Below are 14,411 nucleotides of genomic sequence, written 5' to 3'. Positions count from 1 at the left end.
TTCCTCTTTCTCCTCTCCTGCCCATGTTCCAATCTATTAGTAAAGCTGTCAAAGAGATTGTAGAATTCCTCATGTCTCTGATAGGAACTGACACTTGAAATAAATACAGTTTGTATTTCCTCCATGTTTGCTTGCATTTCTCCTTGCTTCTGGCATCACATCTGATGTGTTTTGCATTCTTGGTGCAAATGAAACTACCTTATTTCCTTCCCAACTCCCTATTTTTATAGTGATTCCTGGCCTGGACAATTAATAGCCCTGTAAGATATTGATCTGCTTTCTATAATAAGAAAAAAAGAAGGTGGAAATCTCTCTTTGATTTGGAGGATGTGTCCTGAACAGAGAGAACCAGCTTAACAAGTCAACAGTTTTAGAAAAAGTAAATCAGGTACTAATAACAAAGTATCAACCCAAAAAGAGCAAAGTCCATTTATAAAAGAGAAGAGTACAGAAGATGACAGAAATATCGCAGATAAAGAAACTTGCTGTAGAAATAAAGTTTATGACAAGAGTTAACAAATGTCAGAAGGGCCACAGAAAACTAAACTTAAATCCAGTAGGGTGAATTTAGAAAGCAAAATGTAAGGATTTAGCTGTGTGTCTCCTGCTACAGTCAAAGGAAATTCTTAAGCTAAAAAGCTTGCAAAGCATCTTGAAGATTTTTTGTTGCAGAAAGGGTCTTAGTTAATACTTCTGAAGTTCCTTTTCTCCCCATCAAACCTCATTAAAAATTCTGTTCTGTGTGAATTTCTTTTACAGTTCAAATAACGACTAGTCTCCTATTGAGCGGCTAGCACGTAAATCATACTTTGTTTTTCTATCAAAAAGGTAGTGGAGAGAGCAGCACAACAAATAATGTGATGAGTTCATCTCTTCTGCCAGTTCAATGATGCTAAATGTTGTAGAACCAGTGCAGCCAGGATTCAAGAACAAATAATTGTAATTGAGCAAAGGATTATATCACAGACATGGCCAATACCTTCCTCTTCTGTTTGCTATACAGAAGCATAGCATGAGGTTTTCACACTGAGCTGTTTTCTTGGGAACTGTGAATTGGTGAATAACTCCGGCCTGTAGCAGCAGCAGCTTAAAGGTGAGGTCAGCATCCTGTTGGATATCAATGACAGCTGACGTAATCTTTCGCTCTTTGTGCCAGTGCAAATCTTCCCAGTTCAGCTCAAAATGATGTGTTTTTACTGAAGTGCCTGAAACTCCACCTCTGTGCAACTTGCTGTTTTCTCACAGTTCTTACTTAACCTGTAATAAGAATCAAATATAATCTTTGAAAGCTGAAATGTTGTCATGTACTCTGAATGCAAGTCATTTGGAAAACTTTGCATAAGAACACATTGCAGCTGGATGAATGGCTTCCTTTCCATCCAATGACAGACAGAACATGAGGAAAATGCAATGGCTTCTCCATCAGAACGTGGCTTGCACAGAAGCTTCATTGTATTTGAGTGCCTTTACAACTGTGGGCCCTGACACAAAGTCACAAAGGATGAACAAGCTGTTCCTAACAGCTTCATGGATCAGCTGTACATACAAAGTTTTTGGCTGGGCAATACTCAGAGTGATCTATAATAGTGCTGTTCTCAGCTTTGGTGTGAGTGACATGCCCGTTAATGATCTCACAGGCTGAACCAGGGGTGGTCTGGCTGTCAGAAAACTCAGAAAACTTGAAATGGCTCTTAAGCTCCAGGGACAAGCTGTGGGGAGGTCCTTCTGGAACGATTAACAGACAACAGATAACAGCTCACATCACTGCATGAGGGGAAACTGGATAAGCAGTTAAGATCAAAGGATCAGTCTTCACATTCTGTGGCCCAGTTCAAGCCTACTGCAACCCTGTCCCAGCAAAAGGCAGGGCACCACAACAGCTCACAAGCAGCCCATGGCCATCCCAGCACAGCTCTCCTTCCACCAGGCTAAACACTGCTTCCTGATCGAGCTCCAAAGTGTCTCCTCTTCAATTTGATGAAGTATCTGACTGAATGAAACGGCACACATAACCCAGTGCTGTTCTATAAACCATAAGCAACTTCTCCCCAGTATCATATGAGACATGCATCCATTAGTACCATAACTAAAATGGAATGAAAAAATGCTACTGTGGGATGCAGCAAGAAACTTCCCTAGATTAGCGAAGCTGGCATTATTTCAGTTGGCACTGAGCTAGCTCTGTCTAAGACTGATGCGGACCTTGGATAGGAAAGAAAAAGTTGGTTGTTTTGTTTTGTATCCTGCAGAGGTCTCAACTCTCCTGCTTCTCATTTTGATCAGTTTTGCCAGATTATATTAGTTTCGTTAACTGCAGATGAAATTCTGCTGGCTTGACCTTTGGTACGAGTTGCAGCAATCCCATATGAAGCATTGTTGCAACTAGTCTGATGGCAGGAAAGCCTGAATAGCTGTGTGGGAGAGAAGTGATCTCAGGAGAAGGGGATTTTTCTGGAAAGAGTCGTCATGGGTGATGTCTAGCCTTGCTAACATGCTGGAGCTTCCACCACAAAACTAGGCACCCTTGACTATATATGCTTTCAGGAGCAGTGACCACCCAACTGTGGTCAAGATGGACACCGAGACACCAGGAAAAATCCAGGAGCAAGGTGAGAGCTCTCACTTGATAGTGGTGGGAAGAACCTCTGCACAGAAAGAACCAAAAACATAAAGAAAGATTTGGCTACAGGAAAGAGGAAATTATAGGGTACACCATCACTGATTCTGAGGAAAATTATTCTGGAAAATGAATCACCTTATGCCCAGCCAAAGTGCTTTAATTTCATTTAAAATGCTACATGGATGGATTTCCATAGCCAGGTACCCTCTTTCTTCATCCTAACAAGAGAACAGCTTAGGAAAAAAGCTCTTTCTGATGATGGTGTTGGAGGCTTTTAACCCTGAAAGTGACTTTGAATCATTTGAATCATTTAAATCATCAGATGGCTCTTTGTGAAGGGAGATCTGTCAGTCTTATTGAAACCACCTGCTTTCGTTCTGTAAATTAAATGAATTTTGGATGTTTCATGTTGTAATCTTATGGAAATAGGAAGTGATAAATAGCTCAGTGCCCGCTTACTGCAGATAGACATTTGCTTGTATACAAAACAGGAGGGATGGTATGCAACTTGATATCATCAAGAAATGACAACTTATGATTCTAAATGGGATCAAACTGTAAGTCCTTAATAATTTAGGTGGAAATGTTGGTTTTGTAGAAAACTATCTATGTTCCTCCATGACACCTTTCCTACCAGCAAATAAAACATAAATAAAGCTCCAAATGACTAAAAGTGTCATGTTTGCAGTGTTTTTTTTTCACTTTTAACACCTATATGCAAGTGCCTAGAGGTAAGTATAGCACTTTATATGCAAAACAGAAAGAGGGTTTTTTTGTTTTTTGTTTTTGTTTTGTTTTGTTTTTTAATGTACAGTATAAATACGCTCCAGGGTTTAAATAATGAGGCAAACTTTGAACTGTCTTTGTTCCTCTGGAGGAATCCAAAGAGGGGAGGGGGCTGGAAATGGCCTTTCAGGTTGTAGGAAGTGTTGCTTTACGTTCTCCTGCAAAAACCGTAATTCAATTATAAAAATGCTCAGGGCTTCAGAACAATCAAATGCTAGAAATGAGACAGAAGCTGTATTCCGCTGAAATCCTAAGATATGACAGGCTTTCCTAGGAAATCTAACTCACACAGCTGTGGTTTTATAACAATTAGACACACCTAGAAGATCAAACCCAGATGCCAAAAAAATGTTCCCAGGACTGAAATGATAAACAGGCTGACATCATAGTCATTGATTTGTTTTTAAAATGCAAAAGCCTGTGCAAAAAGATCATGCTCTGATAAAAATCCCATCATTTGAGACACATAACTGTTTTCTATCAATTGCTTCTTGGAGCGGCTGGAAAAACACGATCTACGAAAGATAAAACTATTCCTACAAGCACAGTAAAAAGGACTACAGAGAATGAATTATAGATCCGAATTTTCAAAAATATGTCATTAGTTATAGCAGTAAGAGAACACTGTTCCATCCCAGTCAAAGACAGGTTATAAGTATATATGGATCTGAAGGAAAATACTGAATGTGAATGACCTCAAATATTTCTCTTTTAGGAGCTTTCTCAAAGACAGAAACTGATCTGACCCAGATTTCATATTTCATTTTTGACTAAATAAAATACAGTATATGAACATCCACATGGGATAAAATTTACATCTCCAGAAACCAGAAAAGAATTCTTATCAGAATGAGCAGTATGGTCTGTGAGAACAGGAAGAATAATATGCTATGATGAAATTTATATTAAATATGTATACATGGTGGGATTTCTTTGGGGGGAGAAGATTAGGAAAGACTTGTTAGACAGGAAATTCCCATCCATTGCCTTCCCCCCAATAGCAACTAGGTTCACATCAAGGCAGTAGGGCCTAGAATAGAACAAACTTATAAATCATGGAATATTTTTTTGGAGAGGGTACTGAAATTGGTTAACCATTTCTGTGGTCTACTTTTCTGTTCTAAGCTGATCCAATCTACTCATTTCAAAGACTAGAATTCTTCATCATAGACTTTTCTGTAAATTTTAAGTGCATCAAATGAATCAAAACAAAAACAAAGCACTTCTTTAAGTGTTCTCTGCTTCTCGACAATTTAATTATGAACGATAAATATATCTGCACACTGCAATAAATAAATAAGGAATAATGGTTACAGTATATTATAATAATACATGCTGAAATGTCAATTAAGAAGCACTATATTTATATAGAGTATAAATATTTTATGTGAGCAAACAGGAAGAGAGTGTCTCAAGGTCATTGGATGAGTCTTCCAATTACATTAATACCAAAGTGGCAATAGAGAGGATGTGACATTTAAGCTAAACAAGTACTTTGAATGAGCCCAGTTAAATAAACTGTTTTGCAAAGGGTACTTCAGTTGGGTAATGTTGGGGTAATAAAGAAGGGCAATAACTTTTTCTTTCTCTCTCTCTCTCTTTATTTATTTATTTTTTAACGATATATAGTGCTCCATTATCTACTTTGCTGTTCTCCTTCTCTGTCTTCTTCCCGGAGGGTAAAAGGAAGAGCAGATTCAGTCACTGTTCATCCCGATAAAGAGGCTCATAAAATTTAAAGAGAATATTTGGCATTAATTCATAGTAAAGAATTACAACTGACAGACAACATAAGGGAAATGAGCTCAGAAGTCTTTTCTTGTACAATACTGGATGCTACTGTTGTTACCAAATGACTGCCTTGCAACAAAAAACAAAGACATACTATGGGAATATGCATATGGAAGAAAGATTTTCACTGAGATAACAAAATAAAGAGAACTGATTTGATCATATATTTACAATGTACTACGTTTTTTCTGTTAAAAATAAGAAACTTATTCCAAACAATATTTGACAATATATTTATTCCCCAGTGACTTCAGTGTATGCCTTTGAAGTAAAAAGGATCTTGATTTCTAACTCTAATACTCACAAACACGAGCCCTGACTTACAGAGCTGTATGATGTTGCGGTTCTGCAGTATTTTGCAGACATCAGGAGCTTCCCTTCCTCACCTCAAGTTCACAAGCAGCCAGTCTGGACCTGTTCTCATACCTACCAAATTACTGACATAAATAACCAAACAGATGTAATTCAGAAGTATATCAATCTGCCTGCAATCTACATACAGCATGACTCTCATTTTGTAAGCCAGCCCACTGAAACCCCTTTGGTAAGCCCATGGCCAGCTGCAGGTGGTTTTTGACTTGCTGCTAAACAGATAGCCATTAGTGAGCTGTGGAACTCCTTGCCACAGCAAGCCAACATTACAGATGAATTCAAAAAGTGACTGTATACATTCAGGCAAAAAAAACCACAACATGAGCTAGTACATACATAACATTATGTAGACTCTCTAACTCAAGAAGCCCCTCCACAGCAGGCTGCACAGCACGAAAAAAGCAGTGTTCCTCAGTCCCTGATCCTTGTCTTACATTTTTTTTTTACTAAGCACCTGCTGTTTTCCACTTCCAGAGTTGGAGCAGTTTGCCAAACAGATCTCTGGCCCTAACTGGTACATTTTTGCAGGTAAGAAAGAAGACAGAGGCCATATTCAGTGAAATCAGGATTAAACGCCTGCACTTCCAGCTTCAAAACTGATAAACAGAGCAGATGCCAGATAAACAGTGATCATGCTTAGGGGCTAGGGAATAGAAGCATCTGCTTTTCCTTATTTTGCCCTCCTTTCTTCTTCTCTTATCTAAGTAGTTGGAGAGGATCAGTATTTTCTGAGCAAAATTCCTGTCCTCTTAATATTTATTCCATTTACTGAAAACTGATTTTAACAAAGCATTCATGCCGTCTCTCAAACCACTGTAAATCAGGAGCAGCACAACTGATGTCAATGACCTAGACCTACAAACTGAGCATAGCAGCGGATTTCACATATTACCATTACAGTCTCAGAGTGCTGAGCCAAATGCTGTGTTCCTGCTGCAGTATTCAGTAAGTGAAGAGAGTATGTTTCACAGAAGCACTTACGATAAAATAAATCAGAAAAGATGTAAACTTACTTCTATGGCTAAAACCAAAGTTCTTAAATTCTGTGAATGAAAAAAGAACAATACAAGTAAAAGCTACTGGGGATAAATAAATTTATTTTTCAGAGAAAATGTCTTTTATACTTCCCTCAGCAAAGCATGGCAAGACACACACACACTGCTGATGAGAAGCCAACAGTTCTATTTTCTACAGCTCCACAGCTTTCAGGTTTGGTTTATTTTACTCAGTGAAAAGAAGGAACTGGGTAGCAATTGTGCTGACTGATTGTGTTATTTGTGTGATTATGTCATTTGACTGAAAGCATTACTTTTTATTTCACCTCCTCCAACTCCAGAAGTGAACAGAGATGCAACTCAAGCTCTCAGAAATCCAATCAATATCAAAACAGTTCTGAGAAACAGTTTGTTTCAGTGGAACAGCGTAAGTCTAAGCAGTATGTAGCTCAACTATAACTTGTAATGTAAATCAAATGAAGAAACTGCACCTGACAACAGCTTTGCTTTGACAGTCATTTGCTTCAAACACTTCTAATGAACATTTCAGAAAAGTAGGCCCCTTCTTCTGGCCCTACCCCTCGGCTTATTTTTGCCCTGTAAAATTAAATTTGCACATTTCGGATGTGATTAAGTAATACCTAACTGCTGTAAATAAACAAGCAGATAATATGACACAAACAAAAGCCGGGCCTGCCAAGTCCTAACAAGTCAAGGAGATGACACTGTTTATACATGCTTGAAACCACAGAGCAATGAATGCTTCCAACCCAAAGCAAGCATGCTATGCCTGCACAAACAAAAATAGGTATGTCCATATTTCTCATATGCTTCATCTACACCTTTCTATACTGAGACACCATGGAAATTTACTTGATGTGTGGTTTGGGTGTCTGATCAAATGTCTGAAAACTAACTGCATGATGAAACTGAGATGTGGGTGTGGGTTCAAGATCTCTTATTAGGTGAGTGATCCTTTGTAGTTCTCTGCAGATTGCACCTTTGCTTTTCTTAGCACACTTTCTGCTGTGTAACATCAGGGCCTATAGAGTGAAGCAAATAGTTATTGGGAATGGAAACCTGTGCTCTTCGCAAGACCCTATTTCAAAACAAGATCTGTCAAAATCATTTCAGTGGCTTCAGTGAGTCCATAGCACAACTGTTAAATTGAACTTTGCCCTCTTTTCATTTTCCTGAAAATTAAATGTACATCTAAAAGTACTTTTGACCACTCTGTTCTGGAGGAAGAGGTTCTCAGGGAAAAACAGCAACAGACCCTTGAATAAAAAAATTCCGTAATTTTCCAATACTTTTATAGTAAAAGAATTCTACAGGTTCCTCAGTGCTTCTATTATCATGTCCAATGTCAATTTAAAAAGCACACTCCTTCTTTGTCAAGGAAATGCCAAGTACTGTGATACCAAGTGTCAAGTCAGTAAGGTACAGTAGGTATTTTTCCATTTAATTCTCTGCAGGATGTCTTTTGAAAGGAAGAGAACTGTCATTCAGTGAATAGTCTTTTGCTTGAGTGTCCTTACTGCTGGCTGTGTTATGGAATTAATTTTATAGAAGAAAAAGGGATTTAGCTTCTGGTATAAAGTGAAAACTCTTTAAGTTAGCAAGTGGAAAAGAAATTCCCAAAATGAAACATGCAACAGCATAAGCACCTAGAATTCCCAAATGCTGTGTTAAGGGACAGACCACTCTGTTTTCCAACACTGTTGTTACTGTTCTGTGTGAATTTTAAGGAAAGCTGAGAGCACCAAGCATAGTTATATTCACATCTAGTGATAACTTCAGGAAGCATGTACTGTTCAGACCCTATGGGCTTGTCAGCTGAGACATCTGGTCACATCAAGGGAGATTCAATTATCAAAAATCCTTTAAAAATAATAATAACAATAAATTATGTTGTTCCAAGCTGCTTTGTTATTGTATCTTAACACTTTGACTGGTCAGGATAGCCTCATTATCTTCCATTTCTGAACTCTAGGAATATTATTTTCTCAAATCCAGTTAAAGTATATGAAACGGTCTGCAGTGTGAGAATTATACCCATAAGGAGAAGGTCAACCTGAGGTGCTAAACCTCAGAAGGAATGGACACCAGTACCTGTATTGCACAGAGAAATCAGTTTAGGGACTTGGCAGACAATGGGCAACACCAATTCATCAAAGCCAGTAACAATTAAAACTGACAAAAAGGCATAGCTTTTTCTCAGGGTCGGCTGACAAGGTGAAATCCGAAGGTTTGGCAAGAAAACAGGATGGATTGCTGTCGTTTAGTACAGGATGTTAATTGAAGATTTGAACTCACATCTTCATGCAATTTGAAGGTGAATACGTAAGAGCTGTGTATTTACCTATACAGGATGGCCATGAGATTCTTGTGTAGCCTCTTTCGAAACTCCTAATTAATACTTCTAAAATGTTCTGATGAGAAAAAAGCAAAACACGCCTATAGGGATATATTTAGACATTAGCTTTTCTTTGTCACTGAATTTGTATTTGGCACATTTGAAATAGAAACAATATCAGAATAGAGTGTAAACATGACTAACCATAAGGCTTCAGTACAGATCCATGTGGTTGAACTCATCATTGGAGATCTCTGTAAATCAACCTGAGAACTGTTGGCATGAGGGCCAGGGATCATAAGAGTATACAGAACAAGTGTTGCATCACGGATTGGAATCTAAGCTTACCAATAGCTTAAAATGCACTGACAGTCTTACTGAATTTGTTTGTTTGAAATTAATGAATGACTCTGAAGAATAGCGAGGATACAAGAAAAACAGAGCTTTTTTTGGCATGCTTTTCTGGATGAACAATTGGAAGAAGAAAATGGATATTATGGATATTATCTGAACATACTTGCAGGCAAAAGGAATTGTGGTCATTGGTAGTAGAACTGGAATCATCTTAGGAAGAAGGAAGTGATATGTGCTTTCACTCAACTCCTCCACTAAGGTAAAAACAAAGAACAGGGAATTGGTTCTAACAATCAGGGAAATAAATGAAAGAAAAACACCTACCTGGTGGTGTGAAGCAGCTGAAGGGGATATATTTATTCCAGAAACAGTATGCAGGCCAAGATATTCAAAGGTAAACACATTAACTGGTTCTGACTGTATGAAGTCATTAAGCTTAGGAAAGAATGAAGAAATTGTAGGTGGTATTTACTTGTACCTTGCAATCAACTGCATGGTTGATATTGACCCATTTAATGATATGATGAATTTTCCTACATGGAAGTGATGAAGCAGTATCATCCACTAAGACTGGACATTTTTGCCATCAAATTTCACATAAGCAGGGCTGGATCTTCCAAAAGCACTGTTCAGTTGCTGAGGTTTTCTGATCTCCCATTTTGTGACAGTACATGCAGTGATCAAAGATGAGATTTTCACAAGATAAGACATCTTTATACTGTGAAAAGAACTGGAAGTTCTCTCCCCATGCTGTTGTGGATATGGCTGGATGTGGAAATGCAATGGCATGTTGAACCACAAGGAAGTGCTGAGATGCAAGAAATATTTCAGTTAAAAGTAATCACAAGTATCACCATAGAGTAAATTTCCAAATCAATATCTACACTCATCAAAAGTCACCTTAATTGCCCATTTTGGCTCTTTTATTAGATTACTTCAAGCCCAGGAGCATGGCCTTGATTTATAATCCAATCCACTTGTCATTGATAGTGAGTCTGAAAATATATTTGCAAAATGAGTCAATCGGATGTAGAAGGCAAGCTGCCAAAAGGCAGCAAGTTATTAATTCTAAGCAGAATTTGGTCTGATCTGATAATGAACAAGCTGACTCACTAGTTTCCAAGGATGCAAAGAAGATAAAGAATCATCATATTTGAATCAGCGAATGATGAAACTATTTTTGTACCCTAATTCTGTTTCACGCTATTTGTCAAAGATTCACCCATCTGGGACAACTCTTATCTCATTCATCACAAGATTTAAAAGTGGCTCTTAATATTGACTTGCAGAAGATTGTATGTAATCATAATTTCTTTTTACTAGCCATTAGAGCCATATGGGGGTACATTTCCTTAAACCACTCATACAATTTTAGGACATATCTGTTCTGAGTAACAAAAAGATAAGGCAGAGTTTCTTGAACCAGCACAAAACTCTGCCTGGAAAGCCCTTATGGGCCTCCCTGTGGAAGCTGTATGTTGGTTCCAGAAACAGTAGGAGGTTAGACTAGATTAAACATTTTGGGCCTAAAATATTATAACAAGTTTCTTGAAATCATCAGTTACTGGGTTATTTGAGGTCCTGCTCCTGCAGATTGACTTTGGTGTACATCACCGTTGTTCCTACACTATGGGCATATGAGCTGTGCTGGCTCCAAAAATTAGTGTAGCTTTATTACCAATCATTTTAGCCTCACTTTGAATTCCACCAAAGACTTGCAACTTTCATCTCACATTTAGGCCCTTCTCATCAGGATTGATTGTGACAACCTGAGTGTAAGCACTTGGCTAATTGTTGTGCAGAGGCCTGCTGAGTTTTGATTTTCCATTTTTGTCTTATATTTAATTTTATTATTATTATTACTATTTGTAAGAGTATTAAATTCAATCAGATTAGTCTTCCCTAGCAAAAATGTGACAGAAACCAAAAAGTAGTTCCAGTTCTACCTACACTTTTGTTACCAGAAAAAAGGAGTGCCTTTCAAGTCATATGTTTATACATGTAAATTAGAATCCAATCACATTTTTTTCTGTTTAAAGCTTCAGATTTAATCCCTGAACAGCTTAGAACAGCTAATGTTTGCATTGTTTCTCTAAGCCATACACAGATTTATGCCACCTGTTAGTGGAGGAAATACATTCATCATTTCCTCTACCTTAATTGGAACAATCAAATAGTAGGTACTATTGACTATAACTTTGTGAGAATACATGTGGTTTTTAACTGATTTGATGATTTGAAAAAAACAACCTGGATTTCTTGTTCCAAAGAAGCAAATAGTTTAGAGATGCAGCCAGAACCCACAAGAGGCACAGAAGGTAAAGACTGTCACAGCATAAGGAACCTGAGAGAGAGAGGATCAGTAGTATTGAGAAAGGCAGTGATGAAAAATAAAAGACGTTCTGTTCCTGAGAAATCTTCGCAGGCACAGACTACAGTGACAATGAAAACACAGTCAACAAAAATTAACTGTCATTTACCTTACGATTCATGTTTTTCTGTTTCTCTTTTCTTAGCACTCATTTTCATTCAGTCTCTCATATAATCTGTCATCTTTCTTTTCCTTGTGCATTCCTATATGGTGCTCCTTTCTCTTGCCATCTAATTTTATTTATCCTCCCCAGTGTTAACGACCACACCTTTGCAATGTGCCACTTTCTTCCTTTTTTCCCTTTTCCTTCAAACATCTCCATATGACCTCAGCCAAGGCTTTTCACTCCTACCTGTTCTTAACAGACCAGAACTAGCCTTGCAGCTGAATTCAGGTGCTTGAGGCCCCGTTTGGATACTCTTATTCTACATCAAGGCTACAGAATACTGAGTACTATGCAGTGCAGATAACCTGCTTTCTTTACCATATCCTCACCTGTGCCTTCATCTTAAGTGTTTTCCCCTCTGTTAATCAGAGGAGTACTGCCCATGGAGAGATGATTTTGTTGGTGTTTTTTGTGTTTTTTTTTTAATCTTTTCCTCACATCTCAGTACTGACAAGATTTGTAGGCTATAGGAAAGCAAAGCTCTGCCCATTGCTATCCTATGGGAGACCCTGAGGTAATGGCCTTCCAAACACTGCTGTTAGTCTGTAAGATGAACATTTCATAGGGCAGCAGTTGCTCCCTGCCACAATACTGCTCCCCAAGCTCAGCATAGCTGATGTGCTCCTCATCGAACTGAAGCTTGCTGCTTCTGGGATAACTGGAGTTCAGTATGGACAATTTTTAATGCTCCTGTCATTGTTCCCTTTATGGGATGATGGAGATGGAGCATGAAACAACCAGAATGCAAAAAGGATCATTTCCATAGCCACAGTGACAACTAGACTTGCTTAATGATTAGTGAAGCAAAAGGGAGCTTAATCTTTATGAAAAAAAGAGAAGCCCTAACATGCTTTTTATCTCATTCTTTTCTGTTTAGCTCTTTAATGATTTTCTTGCAGCTGCTGCTGAGTGATGTTGTTTGTGGAAGAGGAGTGCAAACAGTGCTGGACTGTGGATGCAAGGAGGCTAAATCAGTTTGCCTTTCTTTGATCACTCTCTGGATAGAGAGAGACAGATTCCCATGCATGATCAACCCTCTTTTGCTAGCCAAGGAGTGGTATTTCTGACAGATAACAAGCAACTTCTTGTCTCTCTTCTTAGCTACAGGGTAAAGGCTAAGAAATAGTCTTGTGTTAATGAGGAAGAAAACAAGGGATTAAAAATGATCTTTTTTTTTTTTTTTTTTTTTTGAGGTTAAATGACTCCTCCAACTGAATTAATTCTGTTGACTTTCTCCTTATTATGATACTGCCTTCCATGCTTGACAGCATTCCCTTAGGCTTTAAAGCTAAAGACTAGAAGTCATTTTCCAAAATCCCCATGTACATAGGTGCACTTCCCCCCTCCCCATTTCATTCTGCATAACCAAATGGAAAAGACAAAATGAGCTATTTATTGGCTCCCTTTCTTTTAATCCAGGAGTAGCATATAATTATCTGGATCTAAATCCCAACTTGTTTATAATTTGAGTCTGTTCCTTTCTGGTGCTCAGTTCCAATTTGGGCTGCATGCCAACCCTAAGACACAGGAGCCGCCCAACTGCATGTGAAGCCAGAATGATGCTAAACTTCCCCTAGCAGGCACCTGGGGACCTGCAGATTTTTGGTCTAAGGCAGAGCAGGAGAAATTCAGCACCTGAGAAAAAAAAAATTGGGCAGATAAGACAAAACTATTAGGATGGTCGAGAGGCTGGGGTGCAGTGCTATGCTCCTTTCATACTGGAGGAATGGGCCAAGAGGATTCTTGTGAAGTTCATCCAAAAAATGTGAAGACCTCCATATGTGTTGGTACAAGCTGGGGACCTGGTGCTACAGCTTTGTAGAAAAGTACCTGTGGATTCTAATAGGCAGCAAGTTGAATATGAGTCAGCAGTATGCACTTGTAGCAATGAAAGCTAACTGTGCACTGTGCTTTCTTTAACAAGAGTGTCACCACTCAAAGGTGTGCAAGCAAAGGACAGTGGATGATTATTTCAAGCAAGGGAAATTCCAGTTGTTCATCAGGAAAAAGTTCTTCACCGTAACAGTAGTTAAACATTGGGTCAGGTTGTCCAGAGTTGTCATGGAATCTCCACCTTTGGGTATTTTCAAAATTTGACTGGAGAATACCTTGAGCAATCTGATAGCTCTGCCCCTCAGAAGGGGGCTGGATTAGCAACCTCCAGAGATCACTTCTGTGTAAGAGTTTTCTATGTTTTTGTGAAATGACAGCATCCAGAATGATGTTACAGAGCACCAGAGATGGTGAATGTTTGGACTGTGGGGGGTTTAAGTACTTCTATGAGCTGGAAGAAGAGGGATCCTCTTAGTTTGGTTTGCAAAAACCAAACTTTTGAATGGTTCCTGAAGTGCGAGCAGTCATCTTTAGGATCTTAAAACTGAGAGGATAAATAAATAACTATATATATAGTATGTATATATTATAACTCTCTAAAAGGGAGGGGGTGGGGTGTCAAATGGATGGTGCCAGGCTCTTTTTGGTAGTGTTCAGTGACAGGTCAAGGGGCAACAGGCACAAAGTGGAATACAGGAAGTTCCATGAGAACATGAGAAAAGCTTGCTCTAAGGTTGATAGAGATCAGGAACAGGCTGTCCAGAGAG

Source organism: Coturnix japonica, chromosome Z (genome assembly GCF_001577835.2).
Source record: "Coturnix japonica isolate 7356 chromosome Z, Coturnix japonica 2.1, whole genome shotgun sequence".
Taxonomy (NCBI): domain Eukaryota; kingdom Metazoa; phylum Chordata; class Aves; order Galliformes; family Phasianidae; genus Coturnix; species Coturnix japonica.
This window is presented reverse-complemented; position numbering follows the sequence as displayed.